Consider the following 15,461-nt stretch of genomic DNA (forward strand, 5'->3'; position numbering starts at 1 on the left):
TATCTGATATTAGCCATTGTGGCCATGCCCAGTCATGCTCCCATAATGTCACTACTTCCTCTGCTCTGTCAATGATTGAGGTGACCACACACAGACATAGTAGGCCACAGGGTCATGGTCCTGGGTGTACTCTTGAGGAGAGCTTGTCCAACAGACATCAGTCACATTCATGTAGCAGCAACACATCTAACTAGGAGCATGGACATACCGATGCCACTCCTGGCACAGCCAGTTATTGTGGTCAGGGGTGACAAAGATGAACTGTTACCCATACCTCTCATCTGTCCAGATTTTTGCAGAATGTTCAGATTTTTGCCTCATGTTTTTGGTCTGTTCCTTATAAAATCTTTTTTTCTGGCAAGTAGTGGACTGAAGGCAGAAAATAATGACAGGCATTTGAGTTTCAGACTTTATACCTTTCAGAAAATTCCTGCTAATATAAAACCTGTTATTTTAACAACGTTCTATGTTTTATAAGAAAATATTTTAAATTTGTCTCTATTTTTGGGCCATTGTCCCTCCCATTATTTAGGGTTCTGACCAGATTTCTTGCTCAAAGAAATTGAAAGTTATGCTGTTACCGCTGTCATGCACTACTAACGCCTGTCCAACATACCAGTACGTAAAGCAAGCACAAAGCTTGGCTGTGCTCTTGCAGACACTCACATACACATTTTAACCTGACTGCCCAGACAGACACACAAACAGTTTCATGGGTCAGTCATGAGGCTTAAAGCTCATTCTGTCTCAGTGGCCATTTGATACTTTATCCAAATTTCTGCTTGCCTGTCTGTCTTACTCACATGCACTCATTACCTTTTGTGTCAGCCTTGGCCTTTTGTCCCTCCACCCAAATAACACTCCGAGCAAATGATGACAACTGTGCCATATCTTTGATTTTCCATATTTTGGTTTCAGGGATACACAAGTCTTTTGTCTGATGTCCAGGGTGCAGAGCTAACTGAGTCTTTATTATATATGTGTTTGTGATGCTCTTTTGAAAATTGTACTGCTTTCTTACAGGTTTTTGTAATGTGTGTATATTTGACACATGAGGACTATTAATTGATAGTGAACACACCTACTGACATAAGTCGATGCTGTCACATATTGATATCATTGCTGTAAAACTCACCCACCTTCTACTTAGTTACATTATCAAGTAACATTATGCAAGGATCTGCCATTCATTTATATTATTAGCCATTTATTTTTCTATTCTAGGTTCAACAATTACCTTGATAGTCCAACAGTTACAAATGTTTTAATTTGAGACTGACTCTGTGTGATGCTAGCAGTACATAGTCATTACATGGTCAAGTAACAATTGTGACCATTGCCTGACATCCATTTTACTGTATGTATGTGCACAGGATGGCAGATGCACCCCTTTAGGTGGTAACCATGTGTGCTATCCATTGCCTATTAGCCAGGGTGAAGGTATATTGTGCATGTCTATGTCTACCTACACCCACAGCGGCTGGTGGTTCCCCCTCTGACTCCTCACCTGCATGTGGCTGTGGTGACTTTGGCAGTGGTGGTGGGATGTATGTCCCTTCCCCTTGGTGATCCTGCTGAAGCTGTTTTTTCAGGATAATATTGTGAAAGATAGTACAGACAGTGAAATTTCTATGGGGCTTGAACTGCAGGGCTCTCCTGATGTATCTAGGCACCAGAACTGTGATTTAAATGGCCAAAACACACGCTCTGTGATATTTCTTGTTTGAGGGTGTGTATCATTATAGAGTTATTCAGTGGGTGTGTGCATGCAATTCTGACATACGTCATCAGCCATGGCTCAAATGAATCCCCTGCATTCCCTAGTAAATTCCCTTGTGATATATCATGCTCTAGAAAACCTCTGATACAGCTGAGAGTTGTGCCAAATATGGGAGTCATGGTAATTGCCTGAGTTGCCAGTACACTCATTATGAATGAGTCCCTTAGCATTACACATAACCTGGTACTTAATGAAATGGAAGCCCTTTCTGTTTATGTACATCCTTTCCTGTTCCCCAGGTGGTGCTTTGATTTCAATGTGTATGCAGTCTGTGACACCCAAGATGTCAGGGAAGTGTGCTACAGGGTATAAATCCTGCATGGTTGTAGCTCTGTCTTCAGATGTACAGAAGAAATGTATGTAGTCATTGGCATGTTGTAGCATAGCATTCAGAAGCTGATGTAGAATCTTGGAAACTGATGCCTTGGACACCCCCAATATATCCCCATTGGTCTTTGAAAGGTTCCTGTAGCTAATATTCTAAGTGCTAAGCATACCTTAGTCTCCACAGGTATTGGTTTCCCTTGGTTTGCCCTTGTTCTCAGATGAGGATGATAGAAGTTGAAGAGCTTTTGTAGTGTGTCTCTATCTACCCTGTAGCACTCTCCAATTTCCACCTCATGCAGAGCAAGAAAAGTTAAGCAGGGTTTTGACAGCCTTCTCCTTCTTGGCCAAGGTCGCTTAGCAGCAGCAGCATAGACTTGGCCCTGCTGCATATAGACATGCATAAGATCAACAGTAGCCTCTAACATTGTTTTCATGTACAGTAGTTTCTGTGTCTGTATTCCAATAGGTTTTGGAATTTAGAGGAAAAACTTGCACTGAGTCTACACGATTGCTTTATAACTTGTTGAATATCTCCAACATCTTCAATTGATTAGCATGTAATTCAGCTGTTTATGCTGTAATTAACATGCCACAATATTTACCATGTTTGCACAGATGTACACAGCAAGTAGAGCCTCTTATTGAATACAAAACAGCACTCTGCCATGTGTGCATGATGCCATACCATCCACATGGATTTTGCACATCATATAAACTTTATTGAATCCAGCCCTGAATGTATGGCCCAATGTTTTGCTTATTACAAGTCAGATGAATCACCATCTAGCTTTATTAATCACTGTATGTTTATTCGGGTCTATATTATATCATCAAATTCTTAAAAAAGCGAAAGATGAATAATCGACCCCATGTAAGTGAAACTTACAATCTCGAAAGCTCAGAAGAGCGATTTTTTTCCAAGGGAAGAAAATCACTGTTCCAAAAAAAAAAAATTGAAAGTATACATAAAGTGGGGGGGCTTCACCCCCCCCCCACACCCCCCTACTTAAATATACCAACTCTGAGATCGCACTACAGTGCCAAAAATGGAAAAGTAACGGAAGCGGTCAAGCAAATTCTTTTGCTGGGAAAGAATTTGCTTAAAAGCCACTTCGCTATTTGCATTTTCGTTGTTTTAAGTTCGACCAAGACGCATTTGATAGAATGCATCTTCTGTCATCTAGTAGGAACCCGTTTATTTAATAGGTACTATGGACTAAATTCAGCATCATCACATTGATGTATATACAAGCTACTGCATTTGCATGCACTGTTATGTGTTGCTATGGCCTGGTATGTACTGTTGTCATTTTTTTTTTTATTTAGTGTGAATTATAAAACATATCCATGGTATCCTTACATGGCCAGTCTCACACAGTTGTGAGTTAATCAGACATGCTGTGCATTCTGACATTCATTTTCAACAAATGATCATAGTTTTCTTCTAGCCAGCTTATTATGGCTTAAGTTTATTTCTCCTTGGATAAGGATCGCTCACCATTTTTTTTTTCATTTTTCTTCTTTTTTTTCTTAGAGATAAACAAGGCTTAGTATCACATCAACCATTTTGGTCAATGTAAGGCCTTCATTATTTTTGCTTGCCTAGGGCAAGCTTGGCTTATACTCATTTCAATATACAAAGTTGGGCATGCTTTATACATTTTCATTCTAAGTGAAACAAGCATAGCTCCTTCCACTTTGAAAGGGATTTGCCTGGCCCATTTCATATTAAATGGGGATGATAGTGGAAAGCAAGGCTTTAACTAAATCATTGTTTGCCACTCAAAGGCTATCCCATTGTTCTGAATGAGCTTAACCTTTGCCTGACATCACTTCCTCTGCTATGACTAGCTATGGCTTTCAACATATAAACATGCACATTTTGTGGTAAACAAGGCAAAAATTCCTTCATGCATCCTGGCCAAGAATGGAGTGCACCAGCATGTGTTAATGCACATGAGTTCAGTCTGCATTCTTTCTTTCAAATGTCCTCTATAACAAAATCAGGGACATAGTATTATGTAACTATCATCATCAGGCACAACGAGGCAGCTGTTCTAAGTACAAATAAGACTTAAAAGATTTAACAAGCAGTGTGTCATATGCCACATTCTTACACAGGCCTGTGAAATGAAGCATTTAATTAAATCACTATCAGTTACATTGTTTTTCTTCCTCATAATAGCAATACAAAATTGAAGAATCCCTTTGTATGCTGACTAGCCATGTGGGCAACTAGACTGTAACAGCACAGAAAGCATACTTTTAATTTTATTTGAACATAGTGTGTTACTTCATATTTCTTTACCTTCTAATGAAGTTCACATTAGCAAAGTGGTAATGAACTGACCTCTAACTGTTCAAGACTCAGCCAAACCCATAGTTATCATAAAATGTTATGAGGCATACTGCTGACTCAACACAGCTATGCTACAGTCTTACATCAGATTGCATTACTGTGATTGATAAAGATGGCAGTAAGGAAATACATACAATTCATCTGTAGAGTGCTAAGTGTCCCTTGTTGCAAAGGATATGTAGCTGACTGCCTGATATTATTCACATACTTCCTATAGAGTTTTTCATTATTAAAATCAATAAACACCCTTTGTTTGCTGTGAGCATGTCACTCACCTATTGCAATAATTAAGCAGTCAGTACTCAATGAATATATATACAAATAGTCATACAACTAAGCAATGCAAACTAAAGACTGCTTGTGAACTTAACATCAGATGCACTATATGGCATAAGTATTAAAACTGGCACAAAGTAGCACCTCTCATAAAAGTTAAATTGCTCCGGCTTCAATCCTTCATATGTAGTGAAGTCTACTTGCAATAAAGTATTTTGCTTATCTGCTTAATCAATATCATTTATGGTGCTTTTAACTTAGTAAAATGCATTTCAACTGTTTTAAATGACCAGTGTTCTTGTAAAAATCACCACATCAAACAGTGCAAGAATGTTTTGGTAACCAATCCTGCTCAAGTGATAGTAATTAAACAGTGTAGGCCACCATTCTAGTAAAAACTCCAGTTTATATGTGAAACCCCTTAATCAAAATAGAAAACGTTTCAGATGCTTTAAACCTATCAAGCTTCCTTGTTAAGACTGAAGCAAGCAAACCATAAAAAATTCTTAAATGAAACAACCCTTTAAGATTAAGTAGTGCAAGCCAGTTTTCCATATGAATTAAAAATCATTATAACAGAATCACAGTCTCATCTTTGAAACATTTTTGCTCAAAATAATCCATCATTTGTTTTCTTTAAATGCATTCATGGTGGAATTCTCAAAAATAAACAGGTTGCATTGGGCAAGTACAACAATTGCTTAATTAAATAATGCAATTCACAATTCAGCAGCTCTAACAAAATTCCCCTTTGTAGTATAAGTGATAGCTACCTGGAAAATCCTTTATTTCCCTTACTAAAGCATTTAATTGTATTAAAACAGCAGATATTAAACTTAAATTTATAGAAAACAAACAGTCCACATTGTAGAAGAAAATCAAATATTTGTTTAAGCAGTGCAATCAATAATCCTGCATAAGCAGTGCAATCAATAATCCTGCACCTCTATCCCAGACAGCATAGAATCTAAAATGTCCCATTTAGGCATTTAATGGTACATGCATTTCCGTACTTCAGATCCTCTAGCCGTGTTATTTACTTTGTGAGGTAAACATGTACAAAAGAGAATTTACCAGACTCCAAGTTTCATGATTTGGCAGGCGTAACTTTCCCTTTAGCCACACTGCATGGCAGAATATTAGATCTGTTCTTTATTCTTGAAAATAACACTATTCTTCTCAGGGCAATGCTTCTCTCAGAGTGTAGGATCTGTATCACTTGTATCCTGCCTTGTGCATTTTTTCACTTTTAGCATGGTGTAGAACCAGTATACAAAATAAAGCCTGCACTCTACAGCTTCTACAAGAAATACAGCAATATTGAAAAAGCAGCAAACCAAAGACCAGGAAGGAACCGGACCACAAAACTTATAAGCTTTCGTTCATTTAATAAAACACCACGAATCAACAATCTGATGAAGTTTGTGGTGTTTTATTAAATGAACAAAAGCTTATAAGTTTTGTTCCTTCCTGGTCTTTGGCTTGCTGCTTTTTCATTTTTACTTTGTTCTTTGGAGTTGTTTAGCAGTTGTTTAGCAGTTTTAAATACAGCAATATTATCTGAAATGTCATTAGAATCACTTCTGTTATAAAGCTGATAAAGTCAGAAATGCAAACTTGTTAAACTGCATGACTCTCTCAAGGAGGGTTGTCTACTGCTGTATTGCCCGTTTTCTACAATAGAACTAATTCTACTCGTGATATCCTCTTTTGACTTGCTTCTTTGAAATGAGGTTCCACATTCTCCTGTTCTGTTTTGCCTACCAAGCACAACGCATTCTCCTTTTTCCCCCAGAAATATTTTTGCAACTTATCTTTTAGGTAGAAAAAGTGTCATTTAAGTGAACTAAGCATTCCTTACTTGTCTGTACATATAGGAGCTAATAAGTGCAAGAATCTTTAGTAATCTTGGTTCTCACGAATGTTATCCTGTGCTGTAATATTATTTTGTTTTACTTCCTCCTAGCTGTTGTAGCCATAAGGCATTATTGATTTATTTCCTGAGAAGAGCATGCACAAAATAATATAGCAAGGAAAAAATCATACTGAACTTTTCACAATATTAGAGAAAGCAGCAGAGATACTGTTATAACTAGTCTCTCTGAATCATTTATAGATAGGTTCCTTGGAGATCAATAAAGTAATTAAAATCTAATATAACTGTGATTTGTGACAACCAATTGCATTTGATTCAGACAGTACTAAATGTTTGCATGAGAATAGCTAATATGGATGCCCACTTTTTGAAGCATGCGCTGATTCACAGAAGGATTAGTCAGTAACAGAATCTTTAGCAGGAGTAGTTTGATACAGTGCCAATAATAAGCAAAATGATTATATTCCATGTACAAGCTCTAATTACCCCAAGAAACCAGTGCATACCTGACTTGAAATAGGTTACTTAAGGTCAGAAATGTATAATGGGGAAACAGAAAAGTCTCTATGCATTGTGGCTGTATGGGTGAAGTCCCACGTCTCTTAACTTTCATACTTGCATTTTGCATCAGTATGGAGATTCAGATGTTCAGGTCATTTTTCCTGATCCCAATCTAAGAATTCACTGAATATGTATAAGTAACCTTACTTCATGCTAATTTAATAGAGGTGTAGATTACATGCTAGGGAAATGCCACATTAGTGCAGCCATTTGATTTCAATACGGCAATCTGGTTGTTTAAATCATTTTTGCAATATTTTACTTTGAGGATCTTTTGAACATCCAGTAGTTACCCTAATTCATGCGACTTCATACAGGCATGGATTACATGATGGAAATAAGTGCTGCCACATTGACTTTCTTGCGCTGAAGGCTTGTACCAATGTAGCAGTTGAGCAGATTTAGGATACATTAATGTCGCTTCCATCTATGCTGGGACAACAGCGATGAAAAATACGCATTCACTGTGGCCTCTTTGAATATTAAAGAAGGACTCAATAAAACTGGATTAGCAGAGTTTCAAGCCTAAGCAAAGCATGAAATACAGATCTCCTGGAGGGGCTAGGTAAGATTTAAGTCGGACTTTTGTTATTGACATTCTGACTGCTGCTTCCTTTGTACTCATCTTCCTCTGTGTTGCAGATGGTGCAGGTATAGAAAACACATCATGAACTCTCTTTTTCCTTCCTCCTGTGGCAGCACAATCAGTAGCTTTCTTGCCATAGATGAAGGACAGTTACTGTCCTTGTAATAGATAAAGGGCAGCAACTGAAGTACTTTAGCTTTTACGCTGCTAGGCAAGACACCTCTTAATGGCCTAACATTATACAAGCTGCTAAGATGCAAGTATTTAAAAAAAATAAGGACCGCTATAAAGAGCAGTTTGAGAATCTCTCTATATTTTCTTTATCAGAAAGGTTAAATTGTATTCATCAAGGCATGTCGTGTACAACCATCACTTCAGGTATACGAAAGAATTTTGTAGACTCCTGATCTCATTCGTATTTTGTTGGGAGTATTTACACAGGGAATTGTGACTGAGTTTCTGATCATAACTGGCTTGTTTTGTGTTCATGACACGTATACCAAAAACTTCACTTTGACAGTGAAGCTCAAAAGGTGAATCTTAGCATCCATGTTGAGAACAAATGATAAGGTTTGGTGATCTGAGCATAATTCTTCTTAGTGCACACAACTTTGTCTGCCCCATGTACCATCAGTTACAGTAAAAAAAGTATAGGATCACAAAATGTTTTACCAGCTTTCAAAACTTTGTGCAGTCAGACAGGAGGAAAAACAAGGTATCACTCTGTAGATCTAATGACTATAAAAGCTGTTAGCCGTGTCTTACCCACAGGAGCAAATATCAATGGTGATATGTTATGTGACTTTATGATGAAACCTAACAGTCCTTTAAGGTTTGAACACCTAATAAACTGGCAGAAATGGGTTAGAGACATGCATTACATGTATTACCTTTGTACACAAACATGTCCAACTCGCACATTTGCAACTGAAAACTTAAAAAAGAACCATTTGAAGTTGGACTACTATCTGTTTTGCCATTCTGGGAAATCTGACTTTAAATGCCTGTGATATTGCCTGTTGACGAAGTTTTTGTTGAAAGAATCTGCATGTTTCTGGTTGCATATTATGTGGGGGCTCCTTTTCCAGATTACTCTGCAGTATGATTTCTAAGGTTACTGCCACCATACTTACCACTCCTTAGGAATCCAGCCAGCCATTTTCTTGATGTCACTTATTGTGGCAGATCTGTTGCATTGTGTTACCATCTGTGTCACACTTAGCAGATTCATAAATGGTAATTAGCAGCATTGTGTATGGCAATATAGTATGTTGTACATGTTAGATGAATGAGGTAAACTGACAGTAATATTAGATAGCATATTAATTAATCATAAACTATATTAGTAATAAAAAAAATTACACAACATATCAATAATAAGAAATATGTCTTTCTCAGAGTCAGAAGTCATTAGTAATTAAGTTCCTTCACAAATACTCTTGATGTATAGGCACAAGAATACTGTCTGGTAAGTGAGTTGCTCAAAGTTAATCACTAGGCAGTTGCAGGTGGAAGGAATTAAACCTATACCCTTGACTATAGGAAGCAGCTAGTTAAGCACTCAAATATTTAATTGCTTGTGCTAACAGCAAAGATGTATAAATATAATCAGTTTGTTTCATTGACAAGCCATTTTGTTGCAAAGGAAAAAAATGGTACACCTGATCAAAAATCAGATGAGCGAACATTAACGACTTTTCCTGACCAAGACTGCAGAACAGCAGGGACTGAAAAATATGCCATTTTCACACTGTACTATGATCTACGAGTCAGTATATATATATATATATATATATATATATATATATATATATATATATATATATATATATATATATATATATATATATGTAGTTTACCTTTAAAATGTCGCAACACACTTGTGCAACTCTTTACTTACCTGACTTGAAATGTTGGAAACTGCATGGCTAAATGCTCAAAAGAGTGAACCTGGTACCCAAAAAAAAGTCAACACAAGAATGTTGACTTTGTGCAAAGCACCTGTCACTTCCGGATGTCTCTGTTGACCATTATGCAGGGGTTAAGCCCCCTGCACCCCCCACACCCCCTTCTAATTATATATACTAACTTCGAGATTGCACTACAGTGAGGGAAAAGGGTACATGTCCTGAACCCCACTATAGTGTGATTTCCACTCAAAATGCCAAATTCACAACTGCGAATGCACACTAGTATTTGTTGTTATGACTTCGGCATTTTTTCCATTCACTAATTCGAACTGTTGAAATCAGACTTTTGCTCATCTGAGCATGTAAACCATATATATATATATATATATATATATATATATATATATATATATATATGGGTCTACTTTAAATAACCGAACTGACACTTCACCAACACGCAGAAGACCGAGACGAAAGGACCGAAAAGCAAGTTGATCGAAAAGGTGATTTGCCGACAGCCAAAAGACCGACAAGGGCAACGTGTGAGTGCGACTTGGTAAGTGCGCGATAGTGATGGATTTAGGAGTGGTCAGGTAAGTGTGCGATATTGAGGGATTTTGGGTTAGGGTGTGGGAAAGGTGAGTGTGCGGTAGTGTCGGAGTTAGGGTTCGGGTAAGGTAAGTGTGTGATAGTGACGGACTGTAGTTTAGGGACGGGTTAAGTGAGTTAGGTTTAGAGTGCTGGTAGGGTGAGTGTGTGATAGTGACGGGCTTTATGTTTTAGGGTGGGTTAAGTGAGTTAGGGTTAGGGTGCAGGTAGGTTAAGTGTGCGATAATGACAGTCTTTAGGTTTAAGGGTGGGTTAAGTGAGTTAGGGTTAGGGTGCGGGTAGGGTAAGTGTGCGGTAGTGTCGGACCTTAGGGTTAGGGTTTGGGTTAAGGTTAGTGGATATGTCATTGTGTGTAATGTGTAGTTTACATTTTTTGTGTCAGTGTAATGGTGTTCGGTTTTGTGAGTTGTCGGTGTTGTGTGTTTTCGGTTATTTGGGGTCGGTGTTTTGTGTGTCGGTGAAGTGTCGGTTCGGTTATGCAGGTGCAGGGGGCTTGCCATGTCAAAATGTGTTATTAACCATTATTTTAAATTTCAAATATTTATATTTCATGTTATGAGGTTTGATTTTATATTTCCATGAAATGAGATTAACCTCTCTCAACCCCTCTCCATACATGCTTGTGAGTAGATATAAATACTGTTAGATATTCATTATTACATAGCCAACCTCACCTTCCCAATATATCTGGGATAATTGCAGTTTTATCCAACAACAAATATAGGAGAGCAGATAACAGGAGGGAGCAAGACAAGTGGAATTTAAGTTAGAGGTTCCATTTTGATAGATTTAGGAAAGGTTGCATGTTACTTAAGTCACAGTTTAAATTATATTATATTATACCATAGTTGTCCCTAAGCAATGAAGATAACAGATTTACTTTTGCTTCACTTCTTAACAGTGTGCACACAATTTTATATCACAGTCAAATGACTATAAAGTTACAATAAAGAAGTATCCCCACAAATCCTAAGGAGCTATACTGTTCTATCCTCTTCTAACACATTATCTAATCAGAAATGGCATTGTTTATCATTGTATTTCATATCCTAGTAGATTTAAATAGTATAGAACTACTAGTTGTGCCTCTTTTTTAAAAATCAGATCACTATTGTGTTTAACACAGAAAGTCAGCATCTCAACAAGAAGTTTAGCAGATTTTTACCAGTAAAAAAATATCTAAGAAGCTGAAGAAACTCATATCCTTGAGTATTTTGTGTTCCTGTCTCATAAGCCCCTTTGATACTATCAGTAATTTTTCCAAAGCAAAGCTATGAAATGAAATACAAATTATCTTGTGTGTGGTATCCCTCAGTTAGATACATGTTATCTTCATTACTGATGCACATTACATCATTTCATGGTTTGCCTGCTGTGCACATTGTAATCTGAAGAACTGGGGATATAACTCAAGCCAAGCAGGAAGTGATGCTTTTTTTTCCCGAACAAAATAAAGTGTTGATTTATATATATATATATATATATATATATATATATATATATATATATAGTGTGTGTGTGTGTGTGTGTGTATATATATATATATATATATATATATATACGTGTGTGTGTGTGTGTGTACATATATATATATATATATATATATATGCACACACACATATAGGTATCTATATAATATACATGAATCTGTATCAAGTTCTCAAAATAGAGATCAAAAAACTGCAAATCACAAAGGTTCAACACACATATCAAGCAAAAAAAAATGCTACCTATGTATATTAACTCTAAGACCGCACTACAGTGGGGAAAGGGCAATGTCCTCATCCACACTAAACTAGGATCTCACAAACCCAAATACCAGACATGTTCAAAAAGTGAATTGCTGAAATATTTAGCCTGTATTTCTATAACTATTTCACAGGCTTCCATAGATAGATAGAAAGATATCATTTCTGATTCTGTATGAAACCACATATATACCTATAACTATTTATGGGCACACACGTATATGTATGTATGTATGTATTTAGTTATTTGATTATTTATTGATGTATGCTAGCCTCTCGGTAGTGTAGACATTGGCTCTAGGTGATTGGTCACTGTTGATGTGACAGCCTGCCTCCATGAACAAAATGGGAAAAAGCAGAATTGCTGTTAGTGCTGTATGTATGTATGTATGATGGCTGGGACAGTGGAGTGATCAGGACCGTCATGGACCCTTCTCAGCTTCAGCCTGGTGGTTTCATCAGTACAGTATAAAAGTATGTGTCAATCTTGTATAAGCAACAGCACGGCAAAACAAACTAATGATAATATCAGACAAGTTACAGTAAAAATGAAGTACTCAAAGACAAACAACATAATGATTCTGGATCTGTATAAAAAGACTTCTCTAAACATGAATCATATGAAACGTAAGCTTGTGGTCACAGTATTTATGCAAAGCAGGCTGAATCAAAGTTACCATTGTTTCCATTTGTTTGAGATGTGATTTGAAGCAAAAGACACAGAAATATAATTCTAAGAGCACTAGAGTTTGACCCGACTATGAACTTTTTATTATAAACATTTGCCTTGGTATAGCAGTAAATGACTGTAATGTTTTTTGAACATGAAAAAATGTCAGTGGTTAATTATAAGGTTACATGATTATTCTCATAGTTTGATGACCTTTAAACATCAGACAGCAGTTTCCAGCCATATTTACAGGGTCCACTTTAATGCCACTGTTCTCTGAAATAATGTTAAACATACTTGTACCTTCTCTGTATGGCTTTATGTTTTTCTTCAGACAGTGTATAACTTCAAAAATAGAATGCATTCAGGGTACATTGTTAGTTGTGCATAAAGGAGGGGGTGTAAACATAACTACATTGTTATCTGACCTGCTCTGAGATAAATGATAGAGTTCAAATAAACCATTAATTAGCATCTGCCTACATATTTAATACCTCCAAACCAATCCAGATTTTTTTTAAATCTGTATTTTCAGGTGTCCCCTTCTTCCATTTTATTTGGACACATCTTCAGAATCAAACATGCTGTATTGCTATACTTCAGGAATGAAGGTGAGCAAATATCCTGGATGAGTTTTAGAAGAAGCTGGCTAGGTGTACAGGGATTTGTGGTTGAGTAAAAGTAAAAGTTATCAAATCAGTTTCTCACATCTTAGTATTCTTATCTTACCTGGGCAGTGAAACCCTAGGGGCAACAAGCAGACATAAGTTATGCGATATGTTTTGCTTCTCATATGGTTGTCAAGTACCACTGATACACTTATTCTCATTTTAAAGCTAGCAAATAGCTGTATTTCAAACAGACACCATTTGTATCAGTTTAAAATGGATGGTGTTGTAGCTCCTGAAAGTGGTCAGTGAAAAAGGGGAAGTAGTTGTCAACAAGTGAAGTTTATGTCATAATAAGGATGTGAACTAAAATGGGGAAAGGGTATAATATTGCAGTCGTTCTCTCTCATTGAAGCCTTTCGACATCACTATAGCCTGACATTGTTAAAGATCTGACTGAAGTCATTGGGCTTTATGTAATCTATTCCCTGGGTAAAAAATTCAGGTCCTTTCTTGCTCCCTGAAAACAACTGTAGCACTAAACTGAGTATGTAATCAGACATGGATTCAAGTAAAAGGACAAGGAAAAATCATCTTAAAGACAATCCTTCTCAGTAAATCTGAATAAAACCTGCAGCATACAGCAGATCCGGATGATTTCAGAGAAAGACTATTTGTCTTGGGCATGCATTTTTGTCCTTGGATGTTGTCTTGGGTGGGGTTAAGACTGGTTTGTGGTACAGGTCATATTTCAAATAGAAGAGTTCAGTTATTTAATCAAGCAGCTGGTATTTTTTCTGCTGGGGACAGAAATCAGGATGTTAGGGGTTGTAATCTGGATGTGAGGTAATTCTAGGAACAGATGGAAGTGATAAGGAGTTAGTATTTAAGGTGGAACACTGGGAATTTTGGCCTCTTGGCATGGGTGATTGTGAAGCTCACCAACTCTCTTATGTAATGAAGGTTAGGCATTGCTTTTGGGGAAAAATTCTTTAGTTGGGAGGCAGCCCCCCTTTCTTTCCTTGATCAAGACAAGTAAGTGCAAGTGGTATAATATATAGAAAGCTAAAGTTAATGAGAGATTAAGTGAAATGTACTGTGTGTGTGTGTGTGTGTGTGTGTGTGTGTGTGTGTTTGTGTGTGTGTGTGTGTGTGTGTGTGTGTGTGTGTGTGTGTGTGTGTGTGTGTGTTGGTGCAAATGAGAGTATGAAAATGCACCTGTTAGCTTAAGGATGCTTTTTATTGTGTGGTACAGATGGGTTGTATGAAAATGCACCTGTCAGATCAAAGATGTTTTGTCATTTTAATAATGTCTATATGATTATTAATAGTAGTTATGTTTGTACATAAGTTGTTGCTGGCAGTAAAAATGTTCATAACCTCAGCTGGAGCATTAAGTGTTCCCTGGGCAGGGGTTCATGGAGACAAGATAAATTCTGCCAAAATAAAATGAACACTTTATTCCTAGTACAACAATGTTTATGATGATCTTCACTGGGAATACTAGCAGTGAATTACAGAAAGCATGTATAAATATGTTTCTGCATTTCCTTCATCTGAAACTAAATATTTACTGAGGTCAGCATTGAGGAGCATTAATCCAGGGTGTTACAGCAAATTTATTTAATAAATAAGGTAGACTACTTTAATGGCCATTTTCATCCACGAATTAAGTACACCTTACAAATTCAAAGAGTATGATAAATATGACAAAATGGGTTATTATACAAGACAAATTAATAGGATAATATAGGAAGTTATCAAAACATTAATGCATAATGAGAATCTGAAATGTAAAAACACATTATAGCATTACTGATAAGAAGTGAGGCATATAGGCAGTTAAAAAAAAAAAAAATTCTTGCAATTTTATTTCAAGTATTGCAAAGTATTTTTCTTGGTAATGCTTATGAACCCCTTTTTTTGTAGCACCTTCCTTTTGTATAATATTTCTGATTTGAATGTATAACAACTCTTAATTATATAAACCCATCTTTTTGTGGAGCTTTTCTCCCCGGGCCTCTACTGAAAATGGACATATATCCAGCTAGACTAGCCCGGTCAGCAAATGTAAAATAAATGTAAAATAAAATAAAATAAATATGTAAAAAGGTATCAAAGAGTTAGTACTACAAATAGTGTAAAAACCTA

Source organism: Protopterus annectens, chromosome 1.part2 (assembly GCF_019279795.1).
Source record: "Protopterus annectens isolate FY-2018-M chromosome 1.part2, PAN1.0, whole genome shotgun sequence".
Classification (NCBI taxonomy): domain Eukaryota; kingdom Metazoa; phylum Chordata; order Ceratodontiformes; family Protopteridae; genus Protopterus; species Protopterus annectens.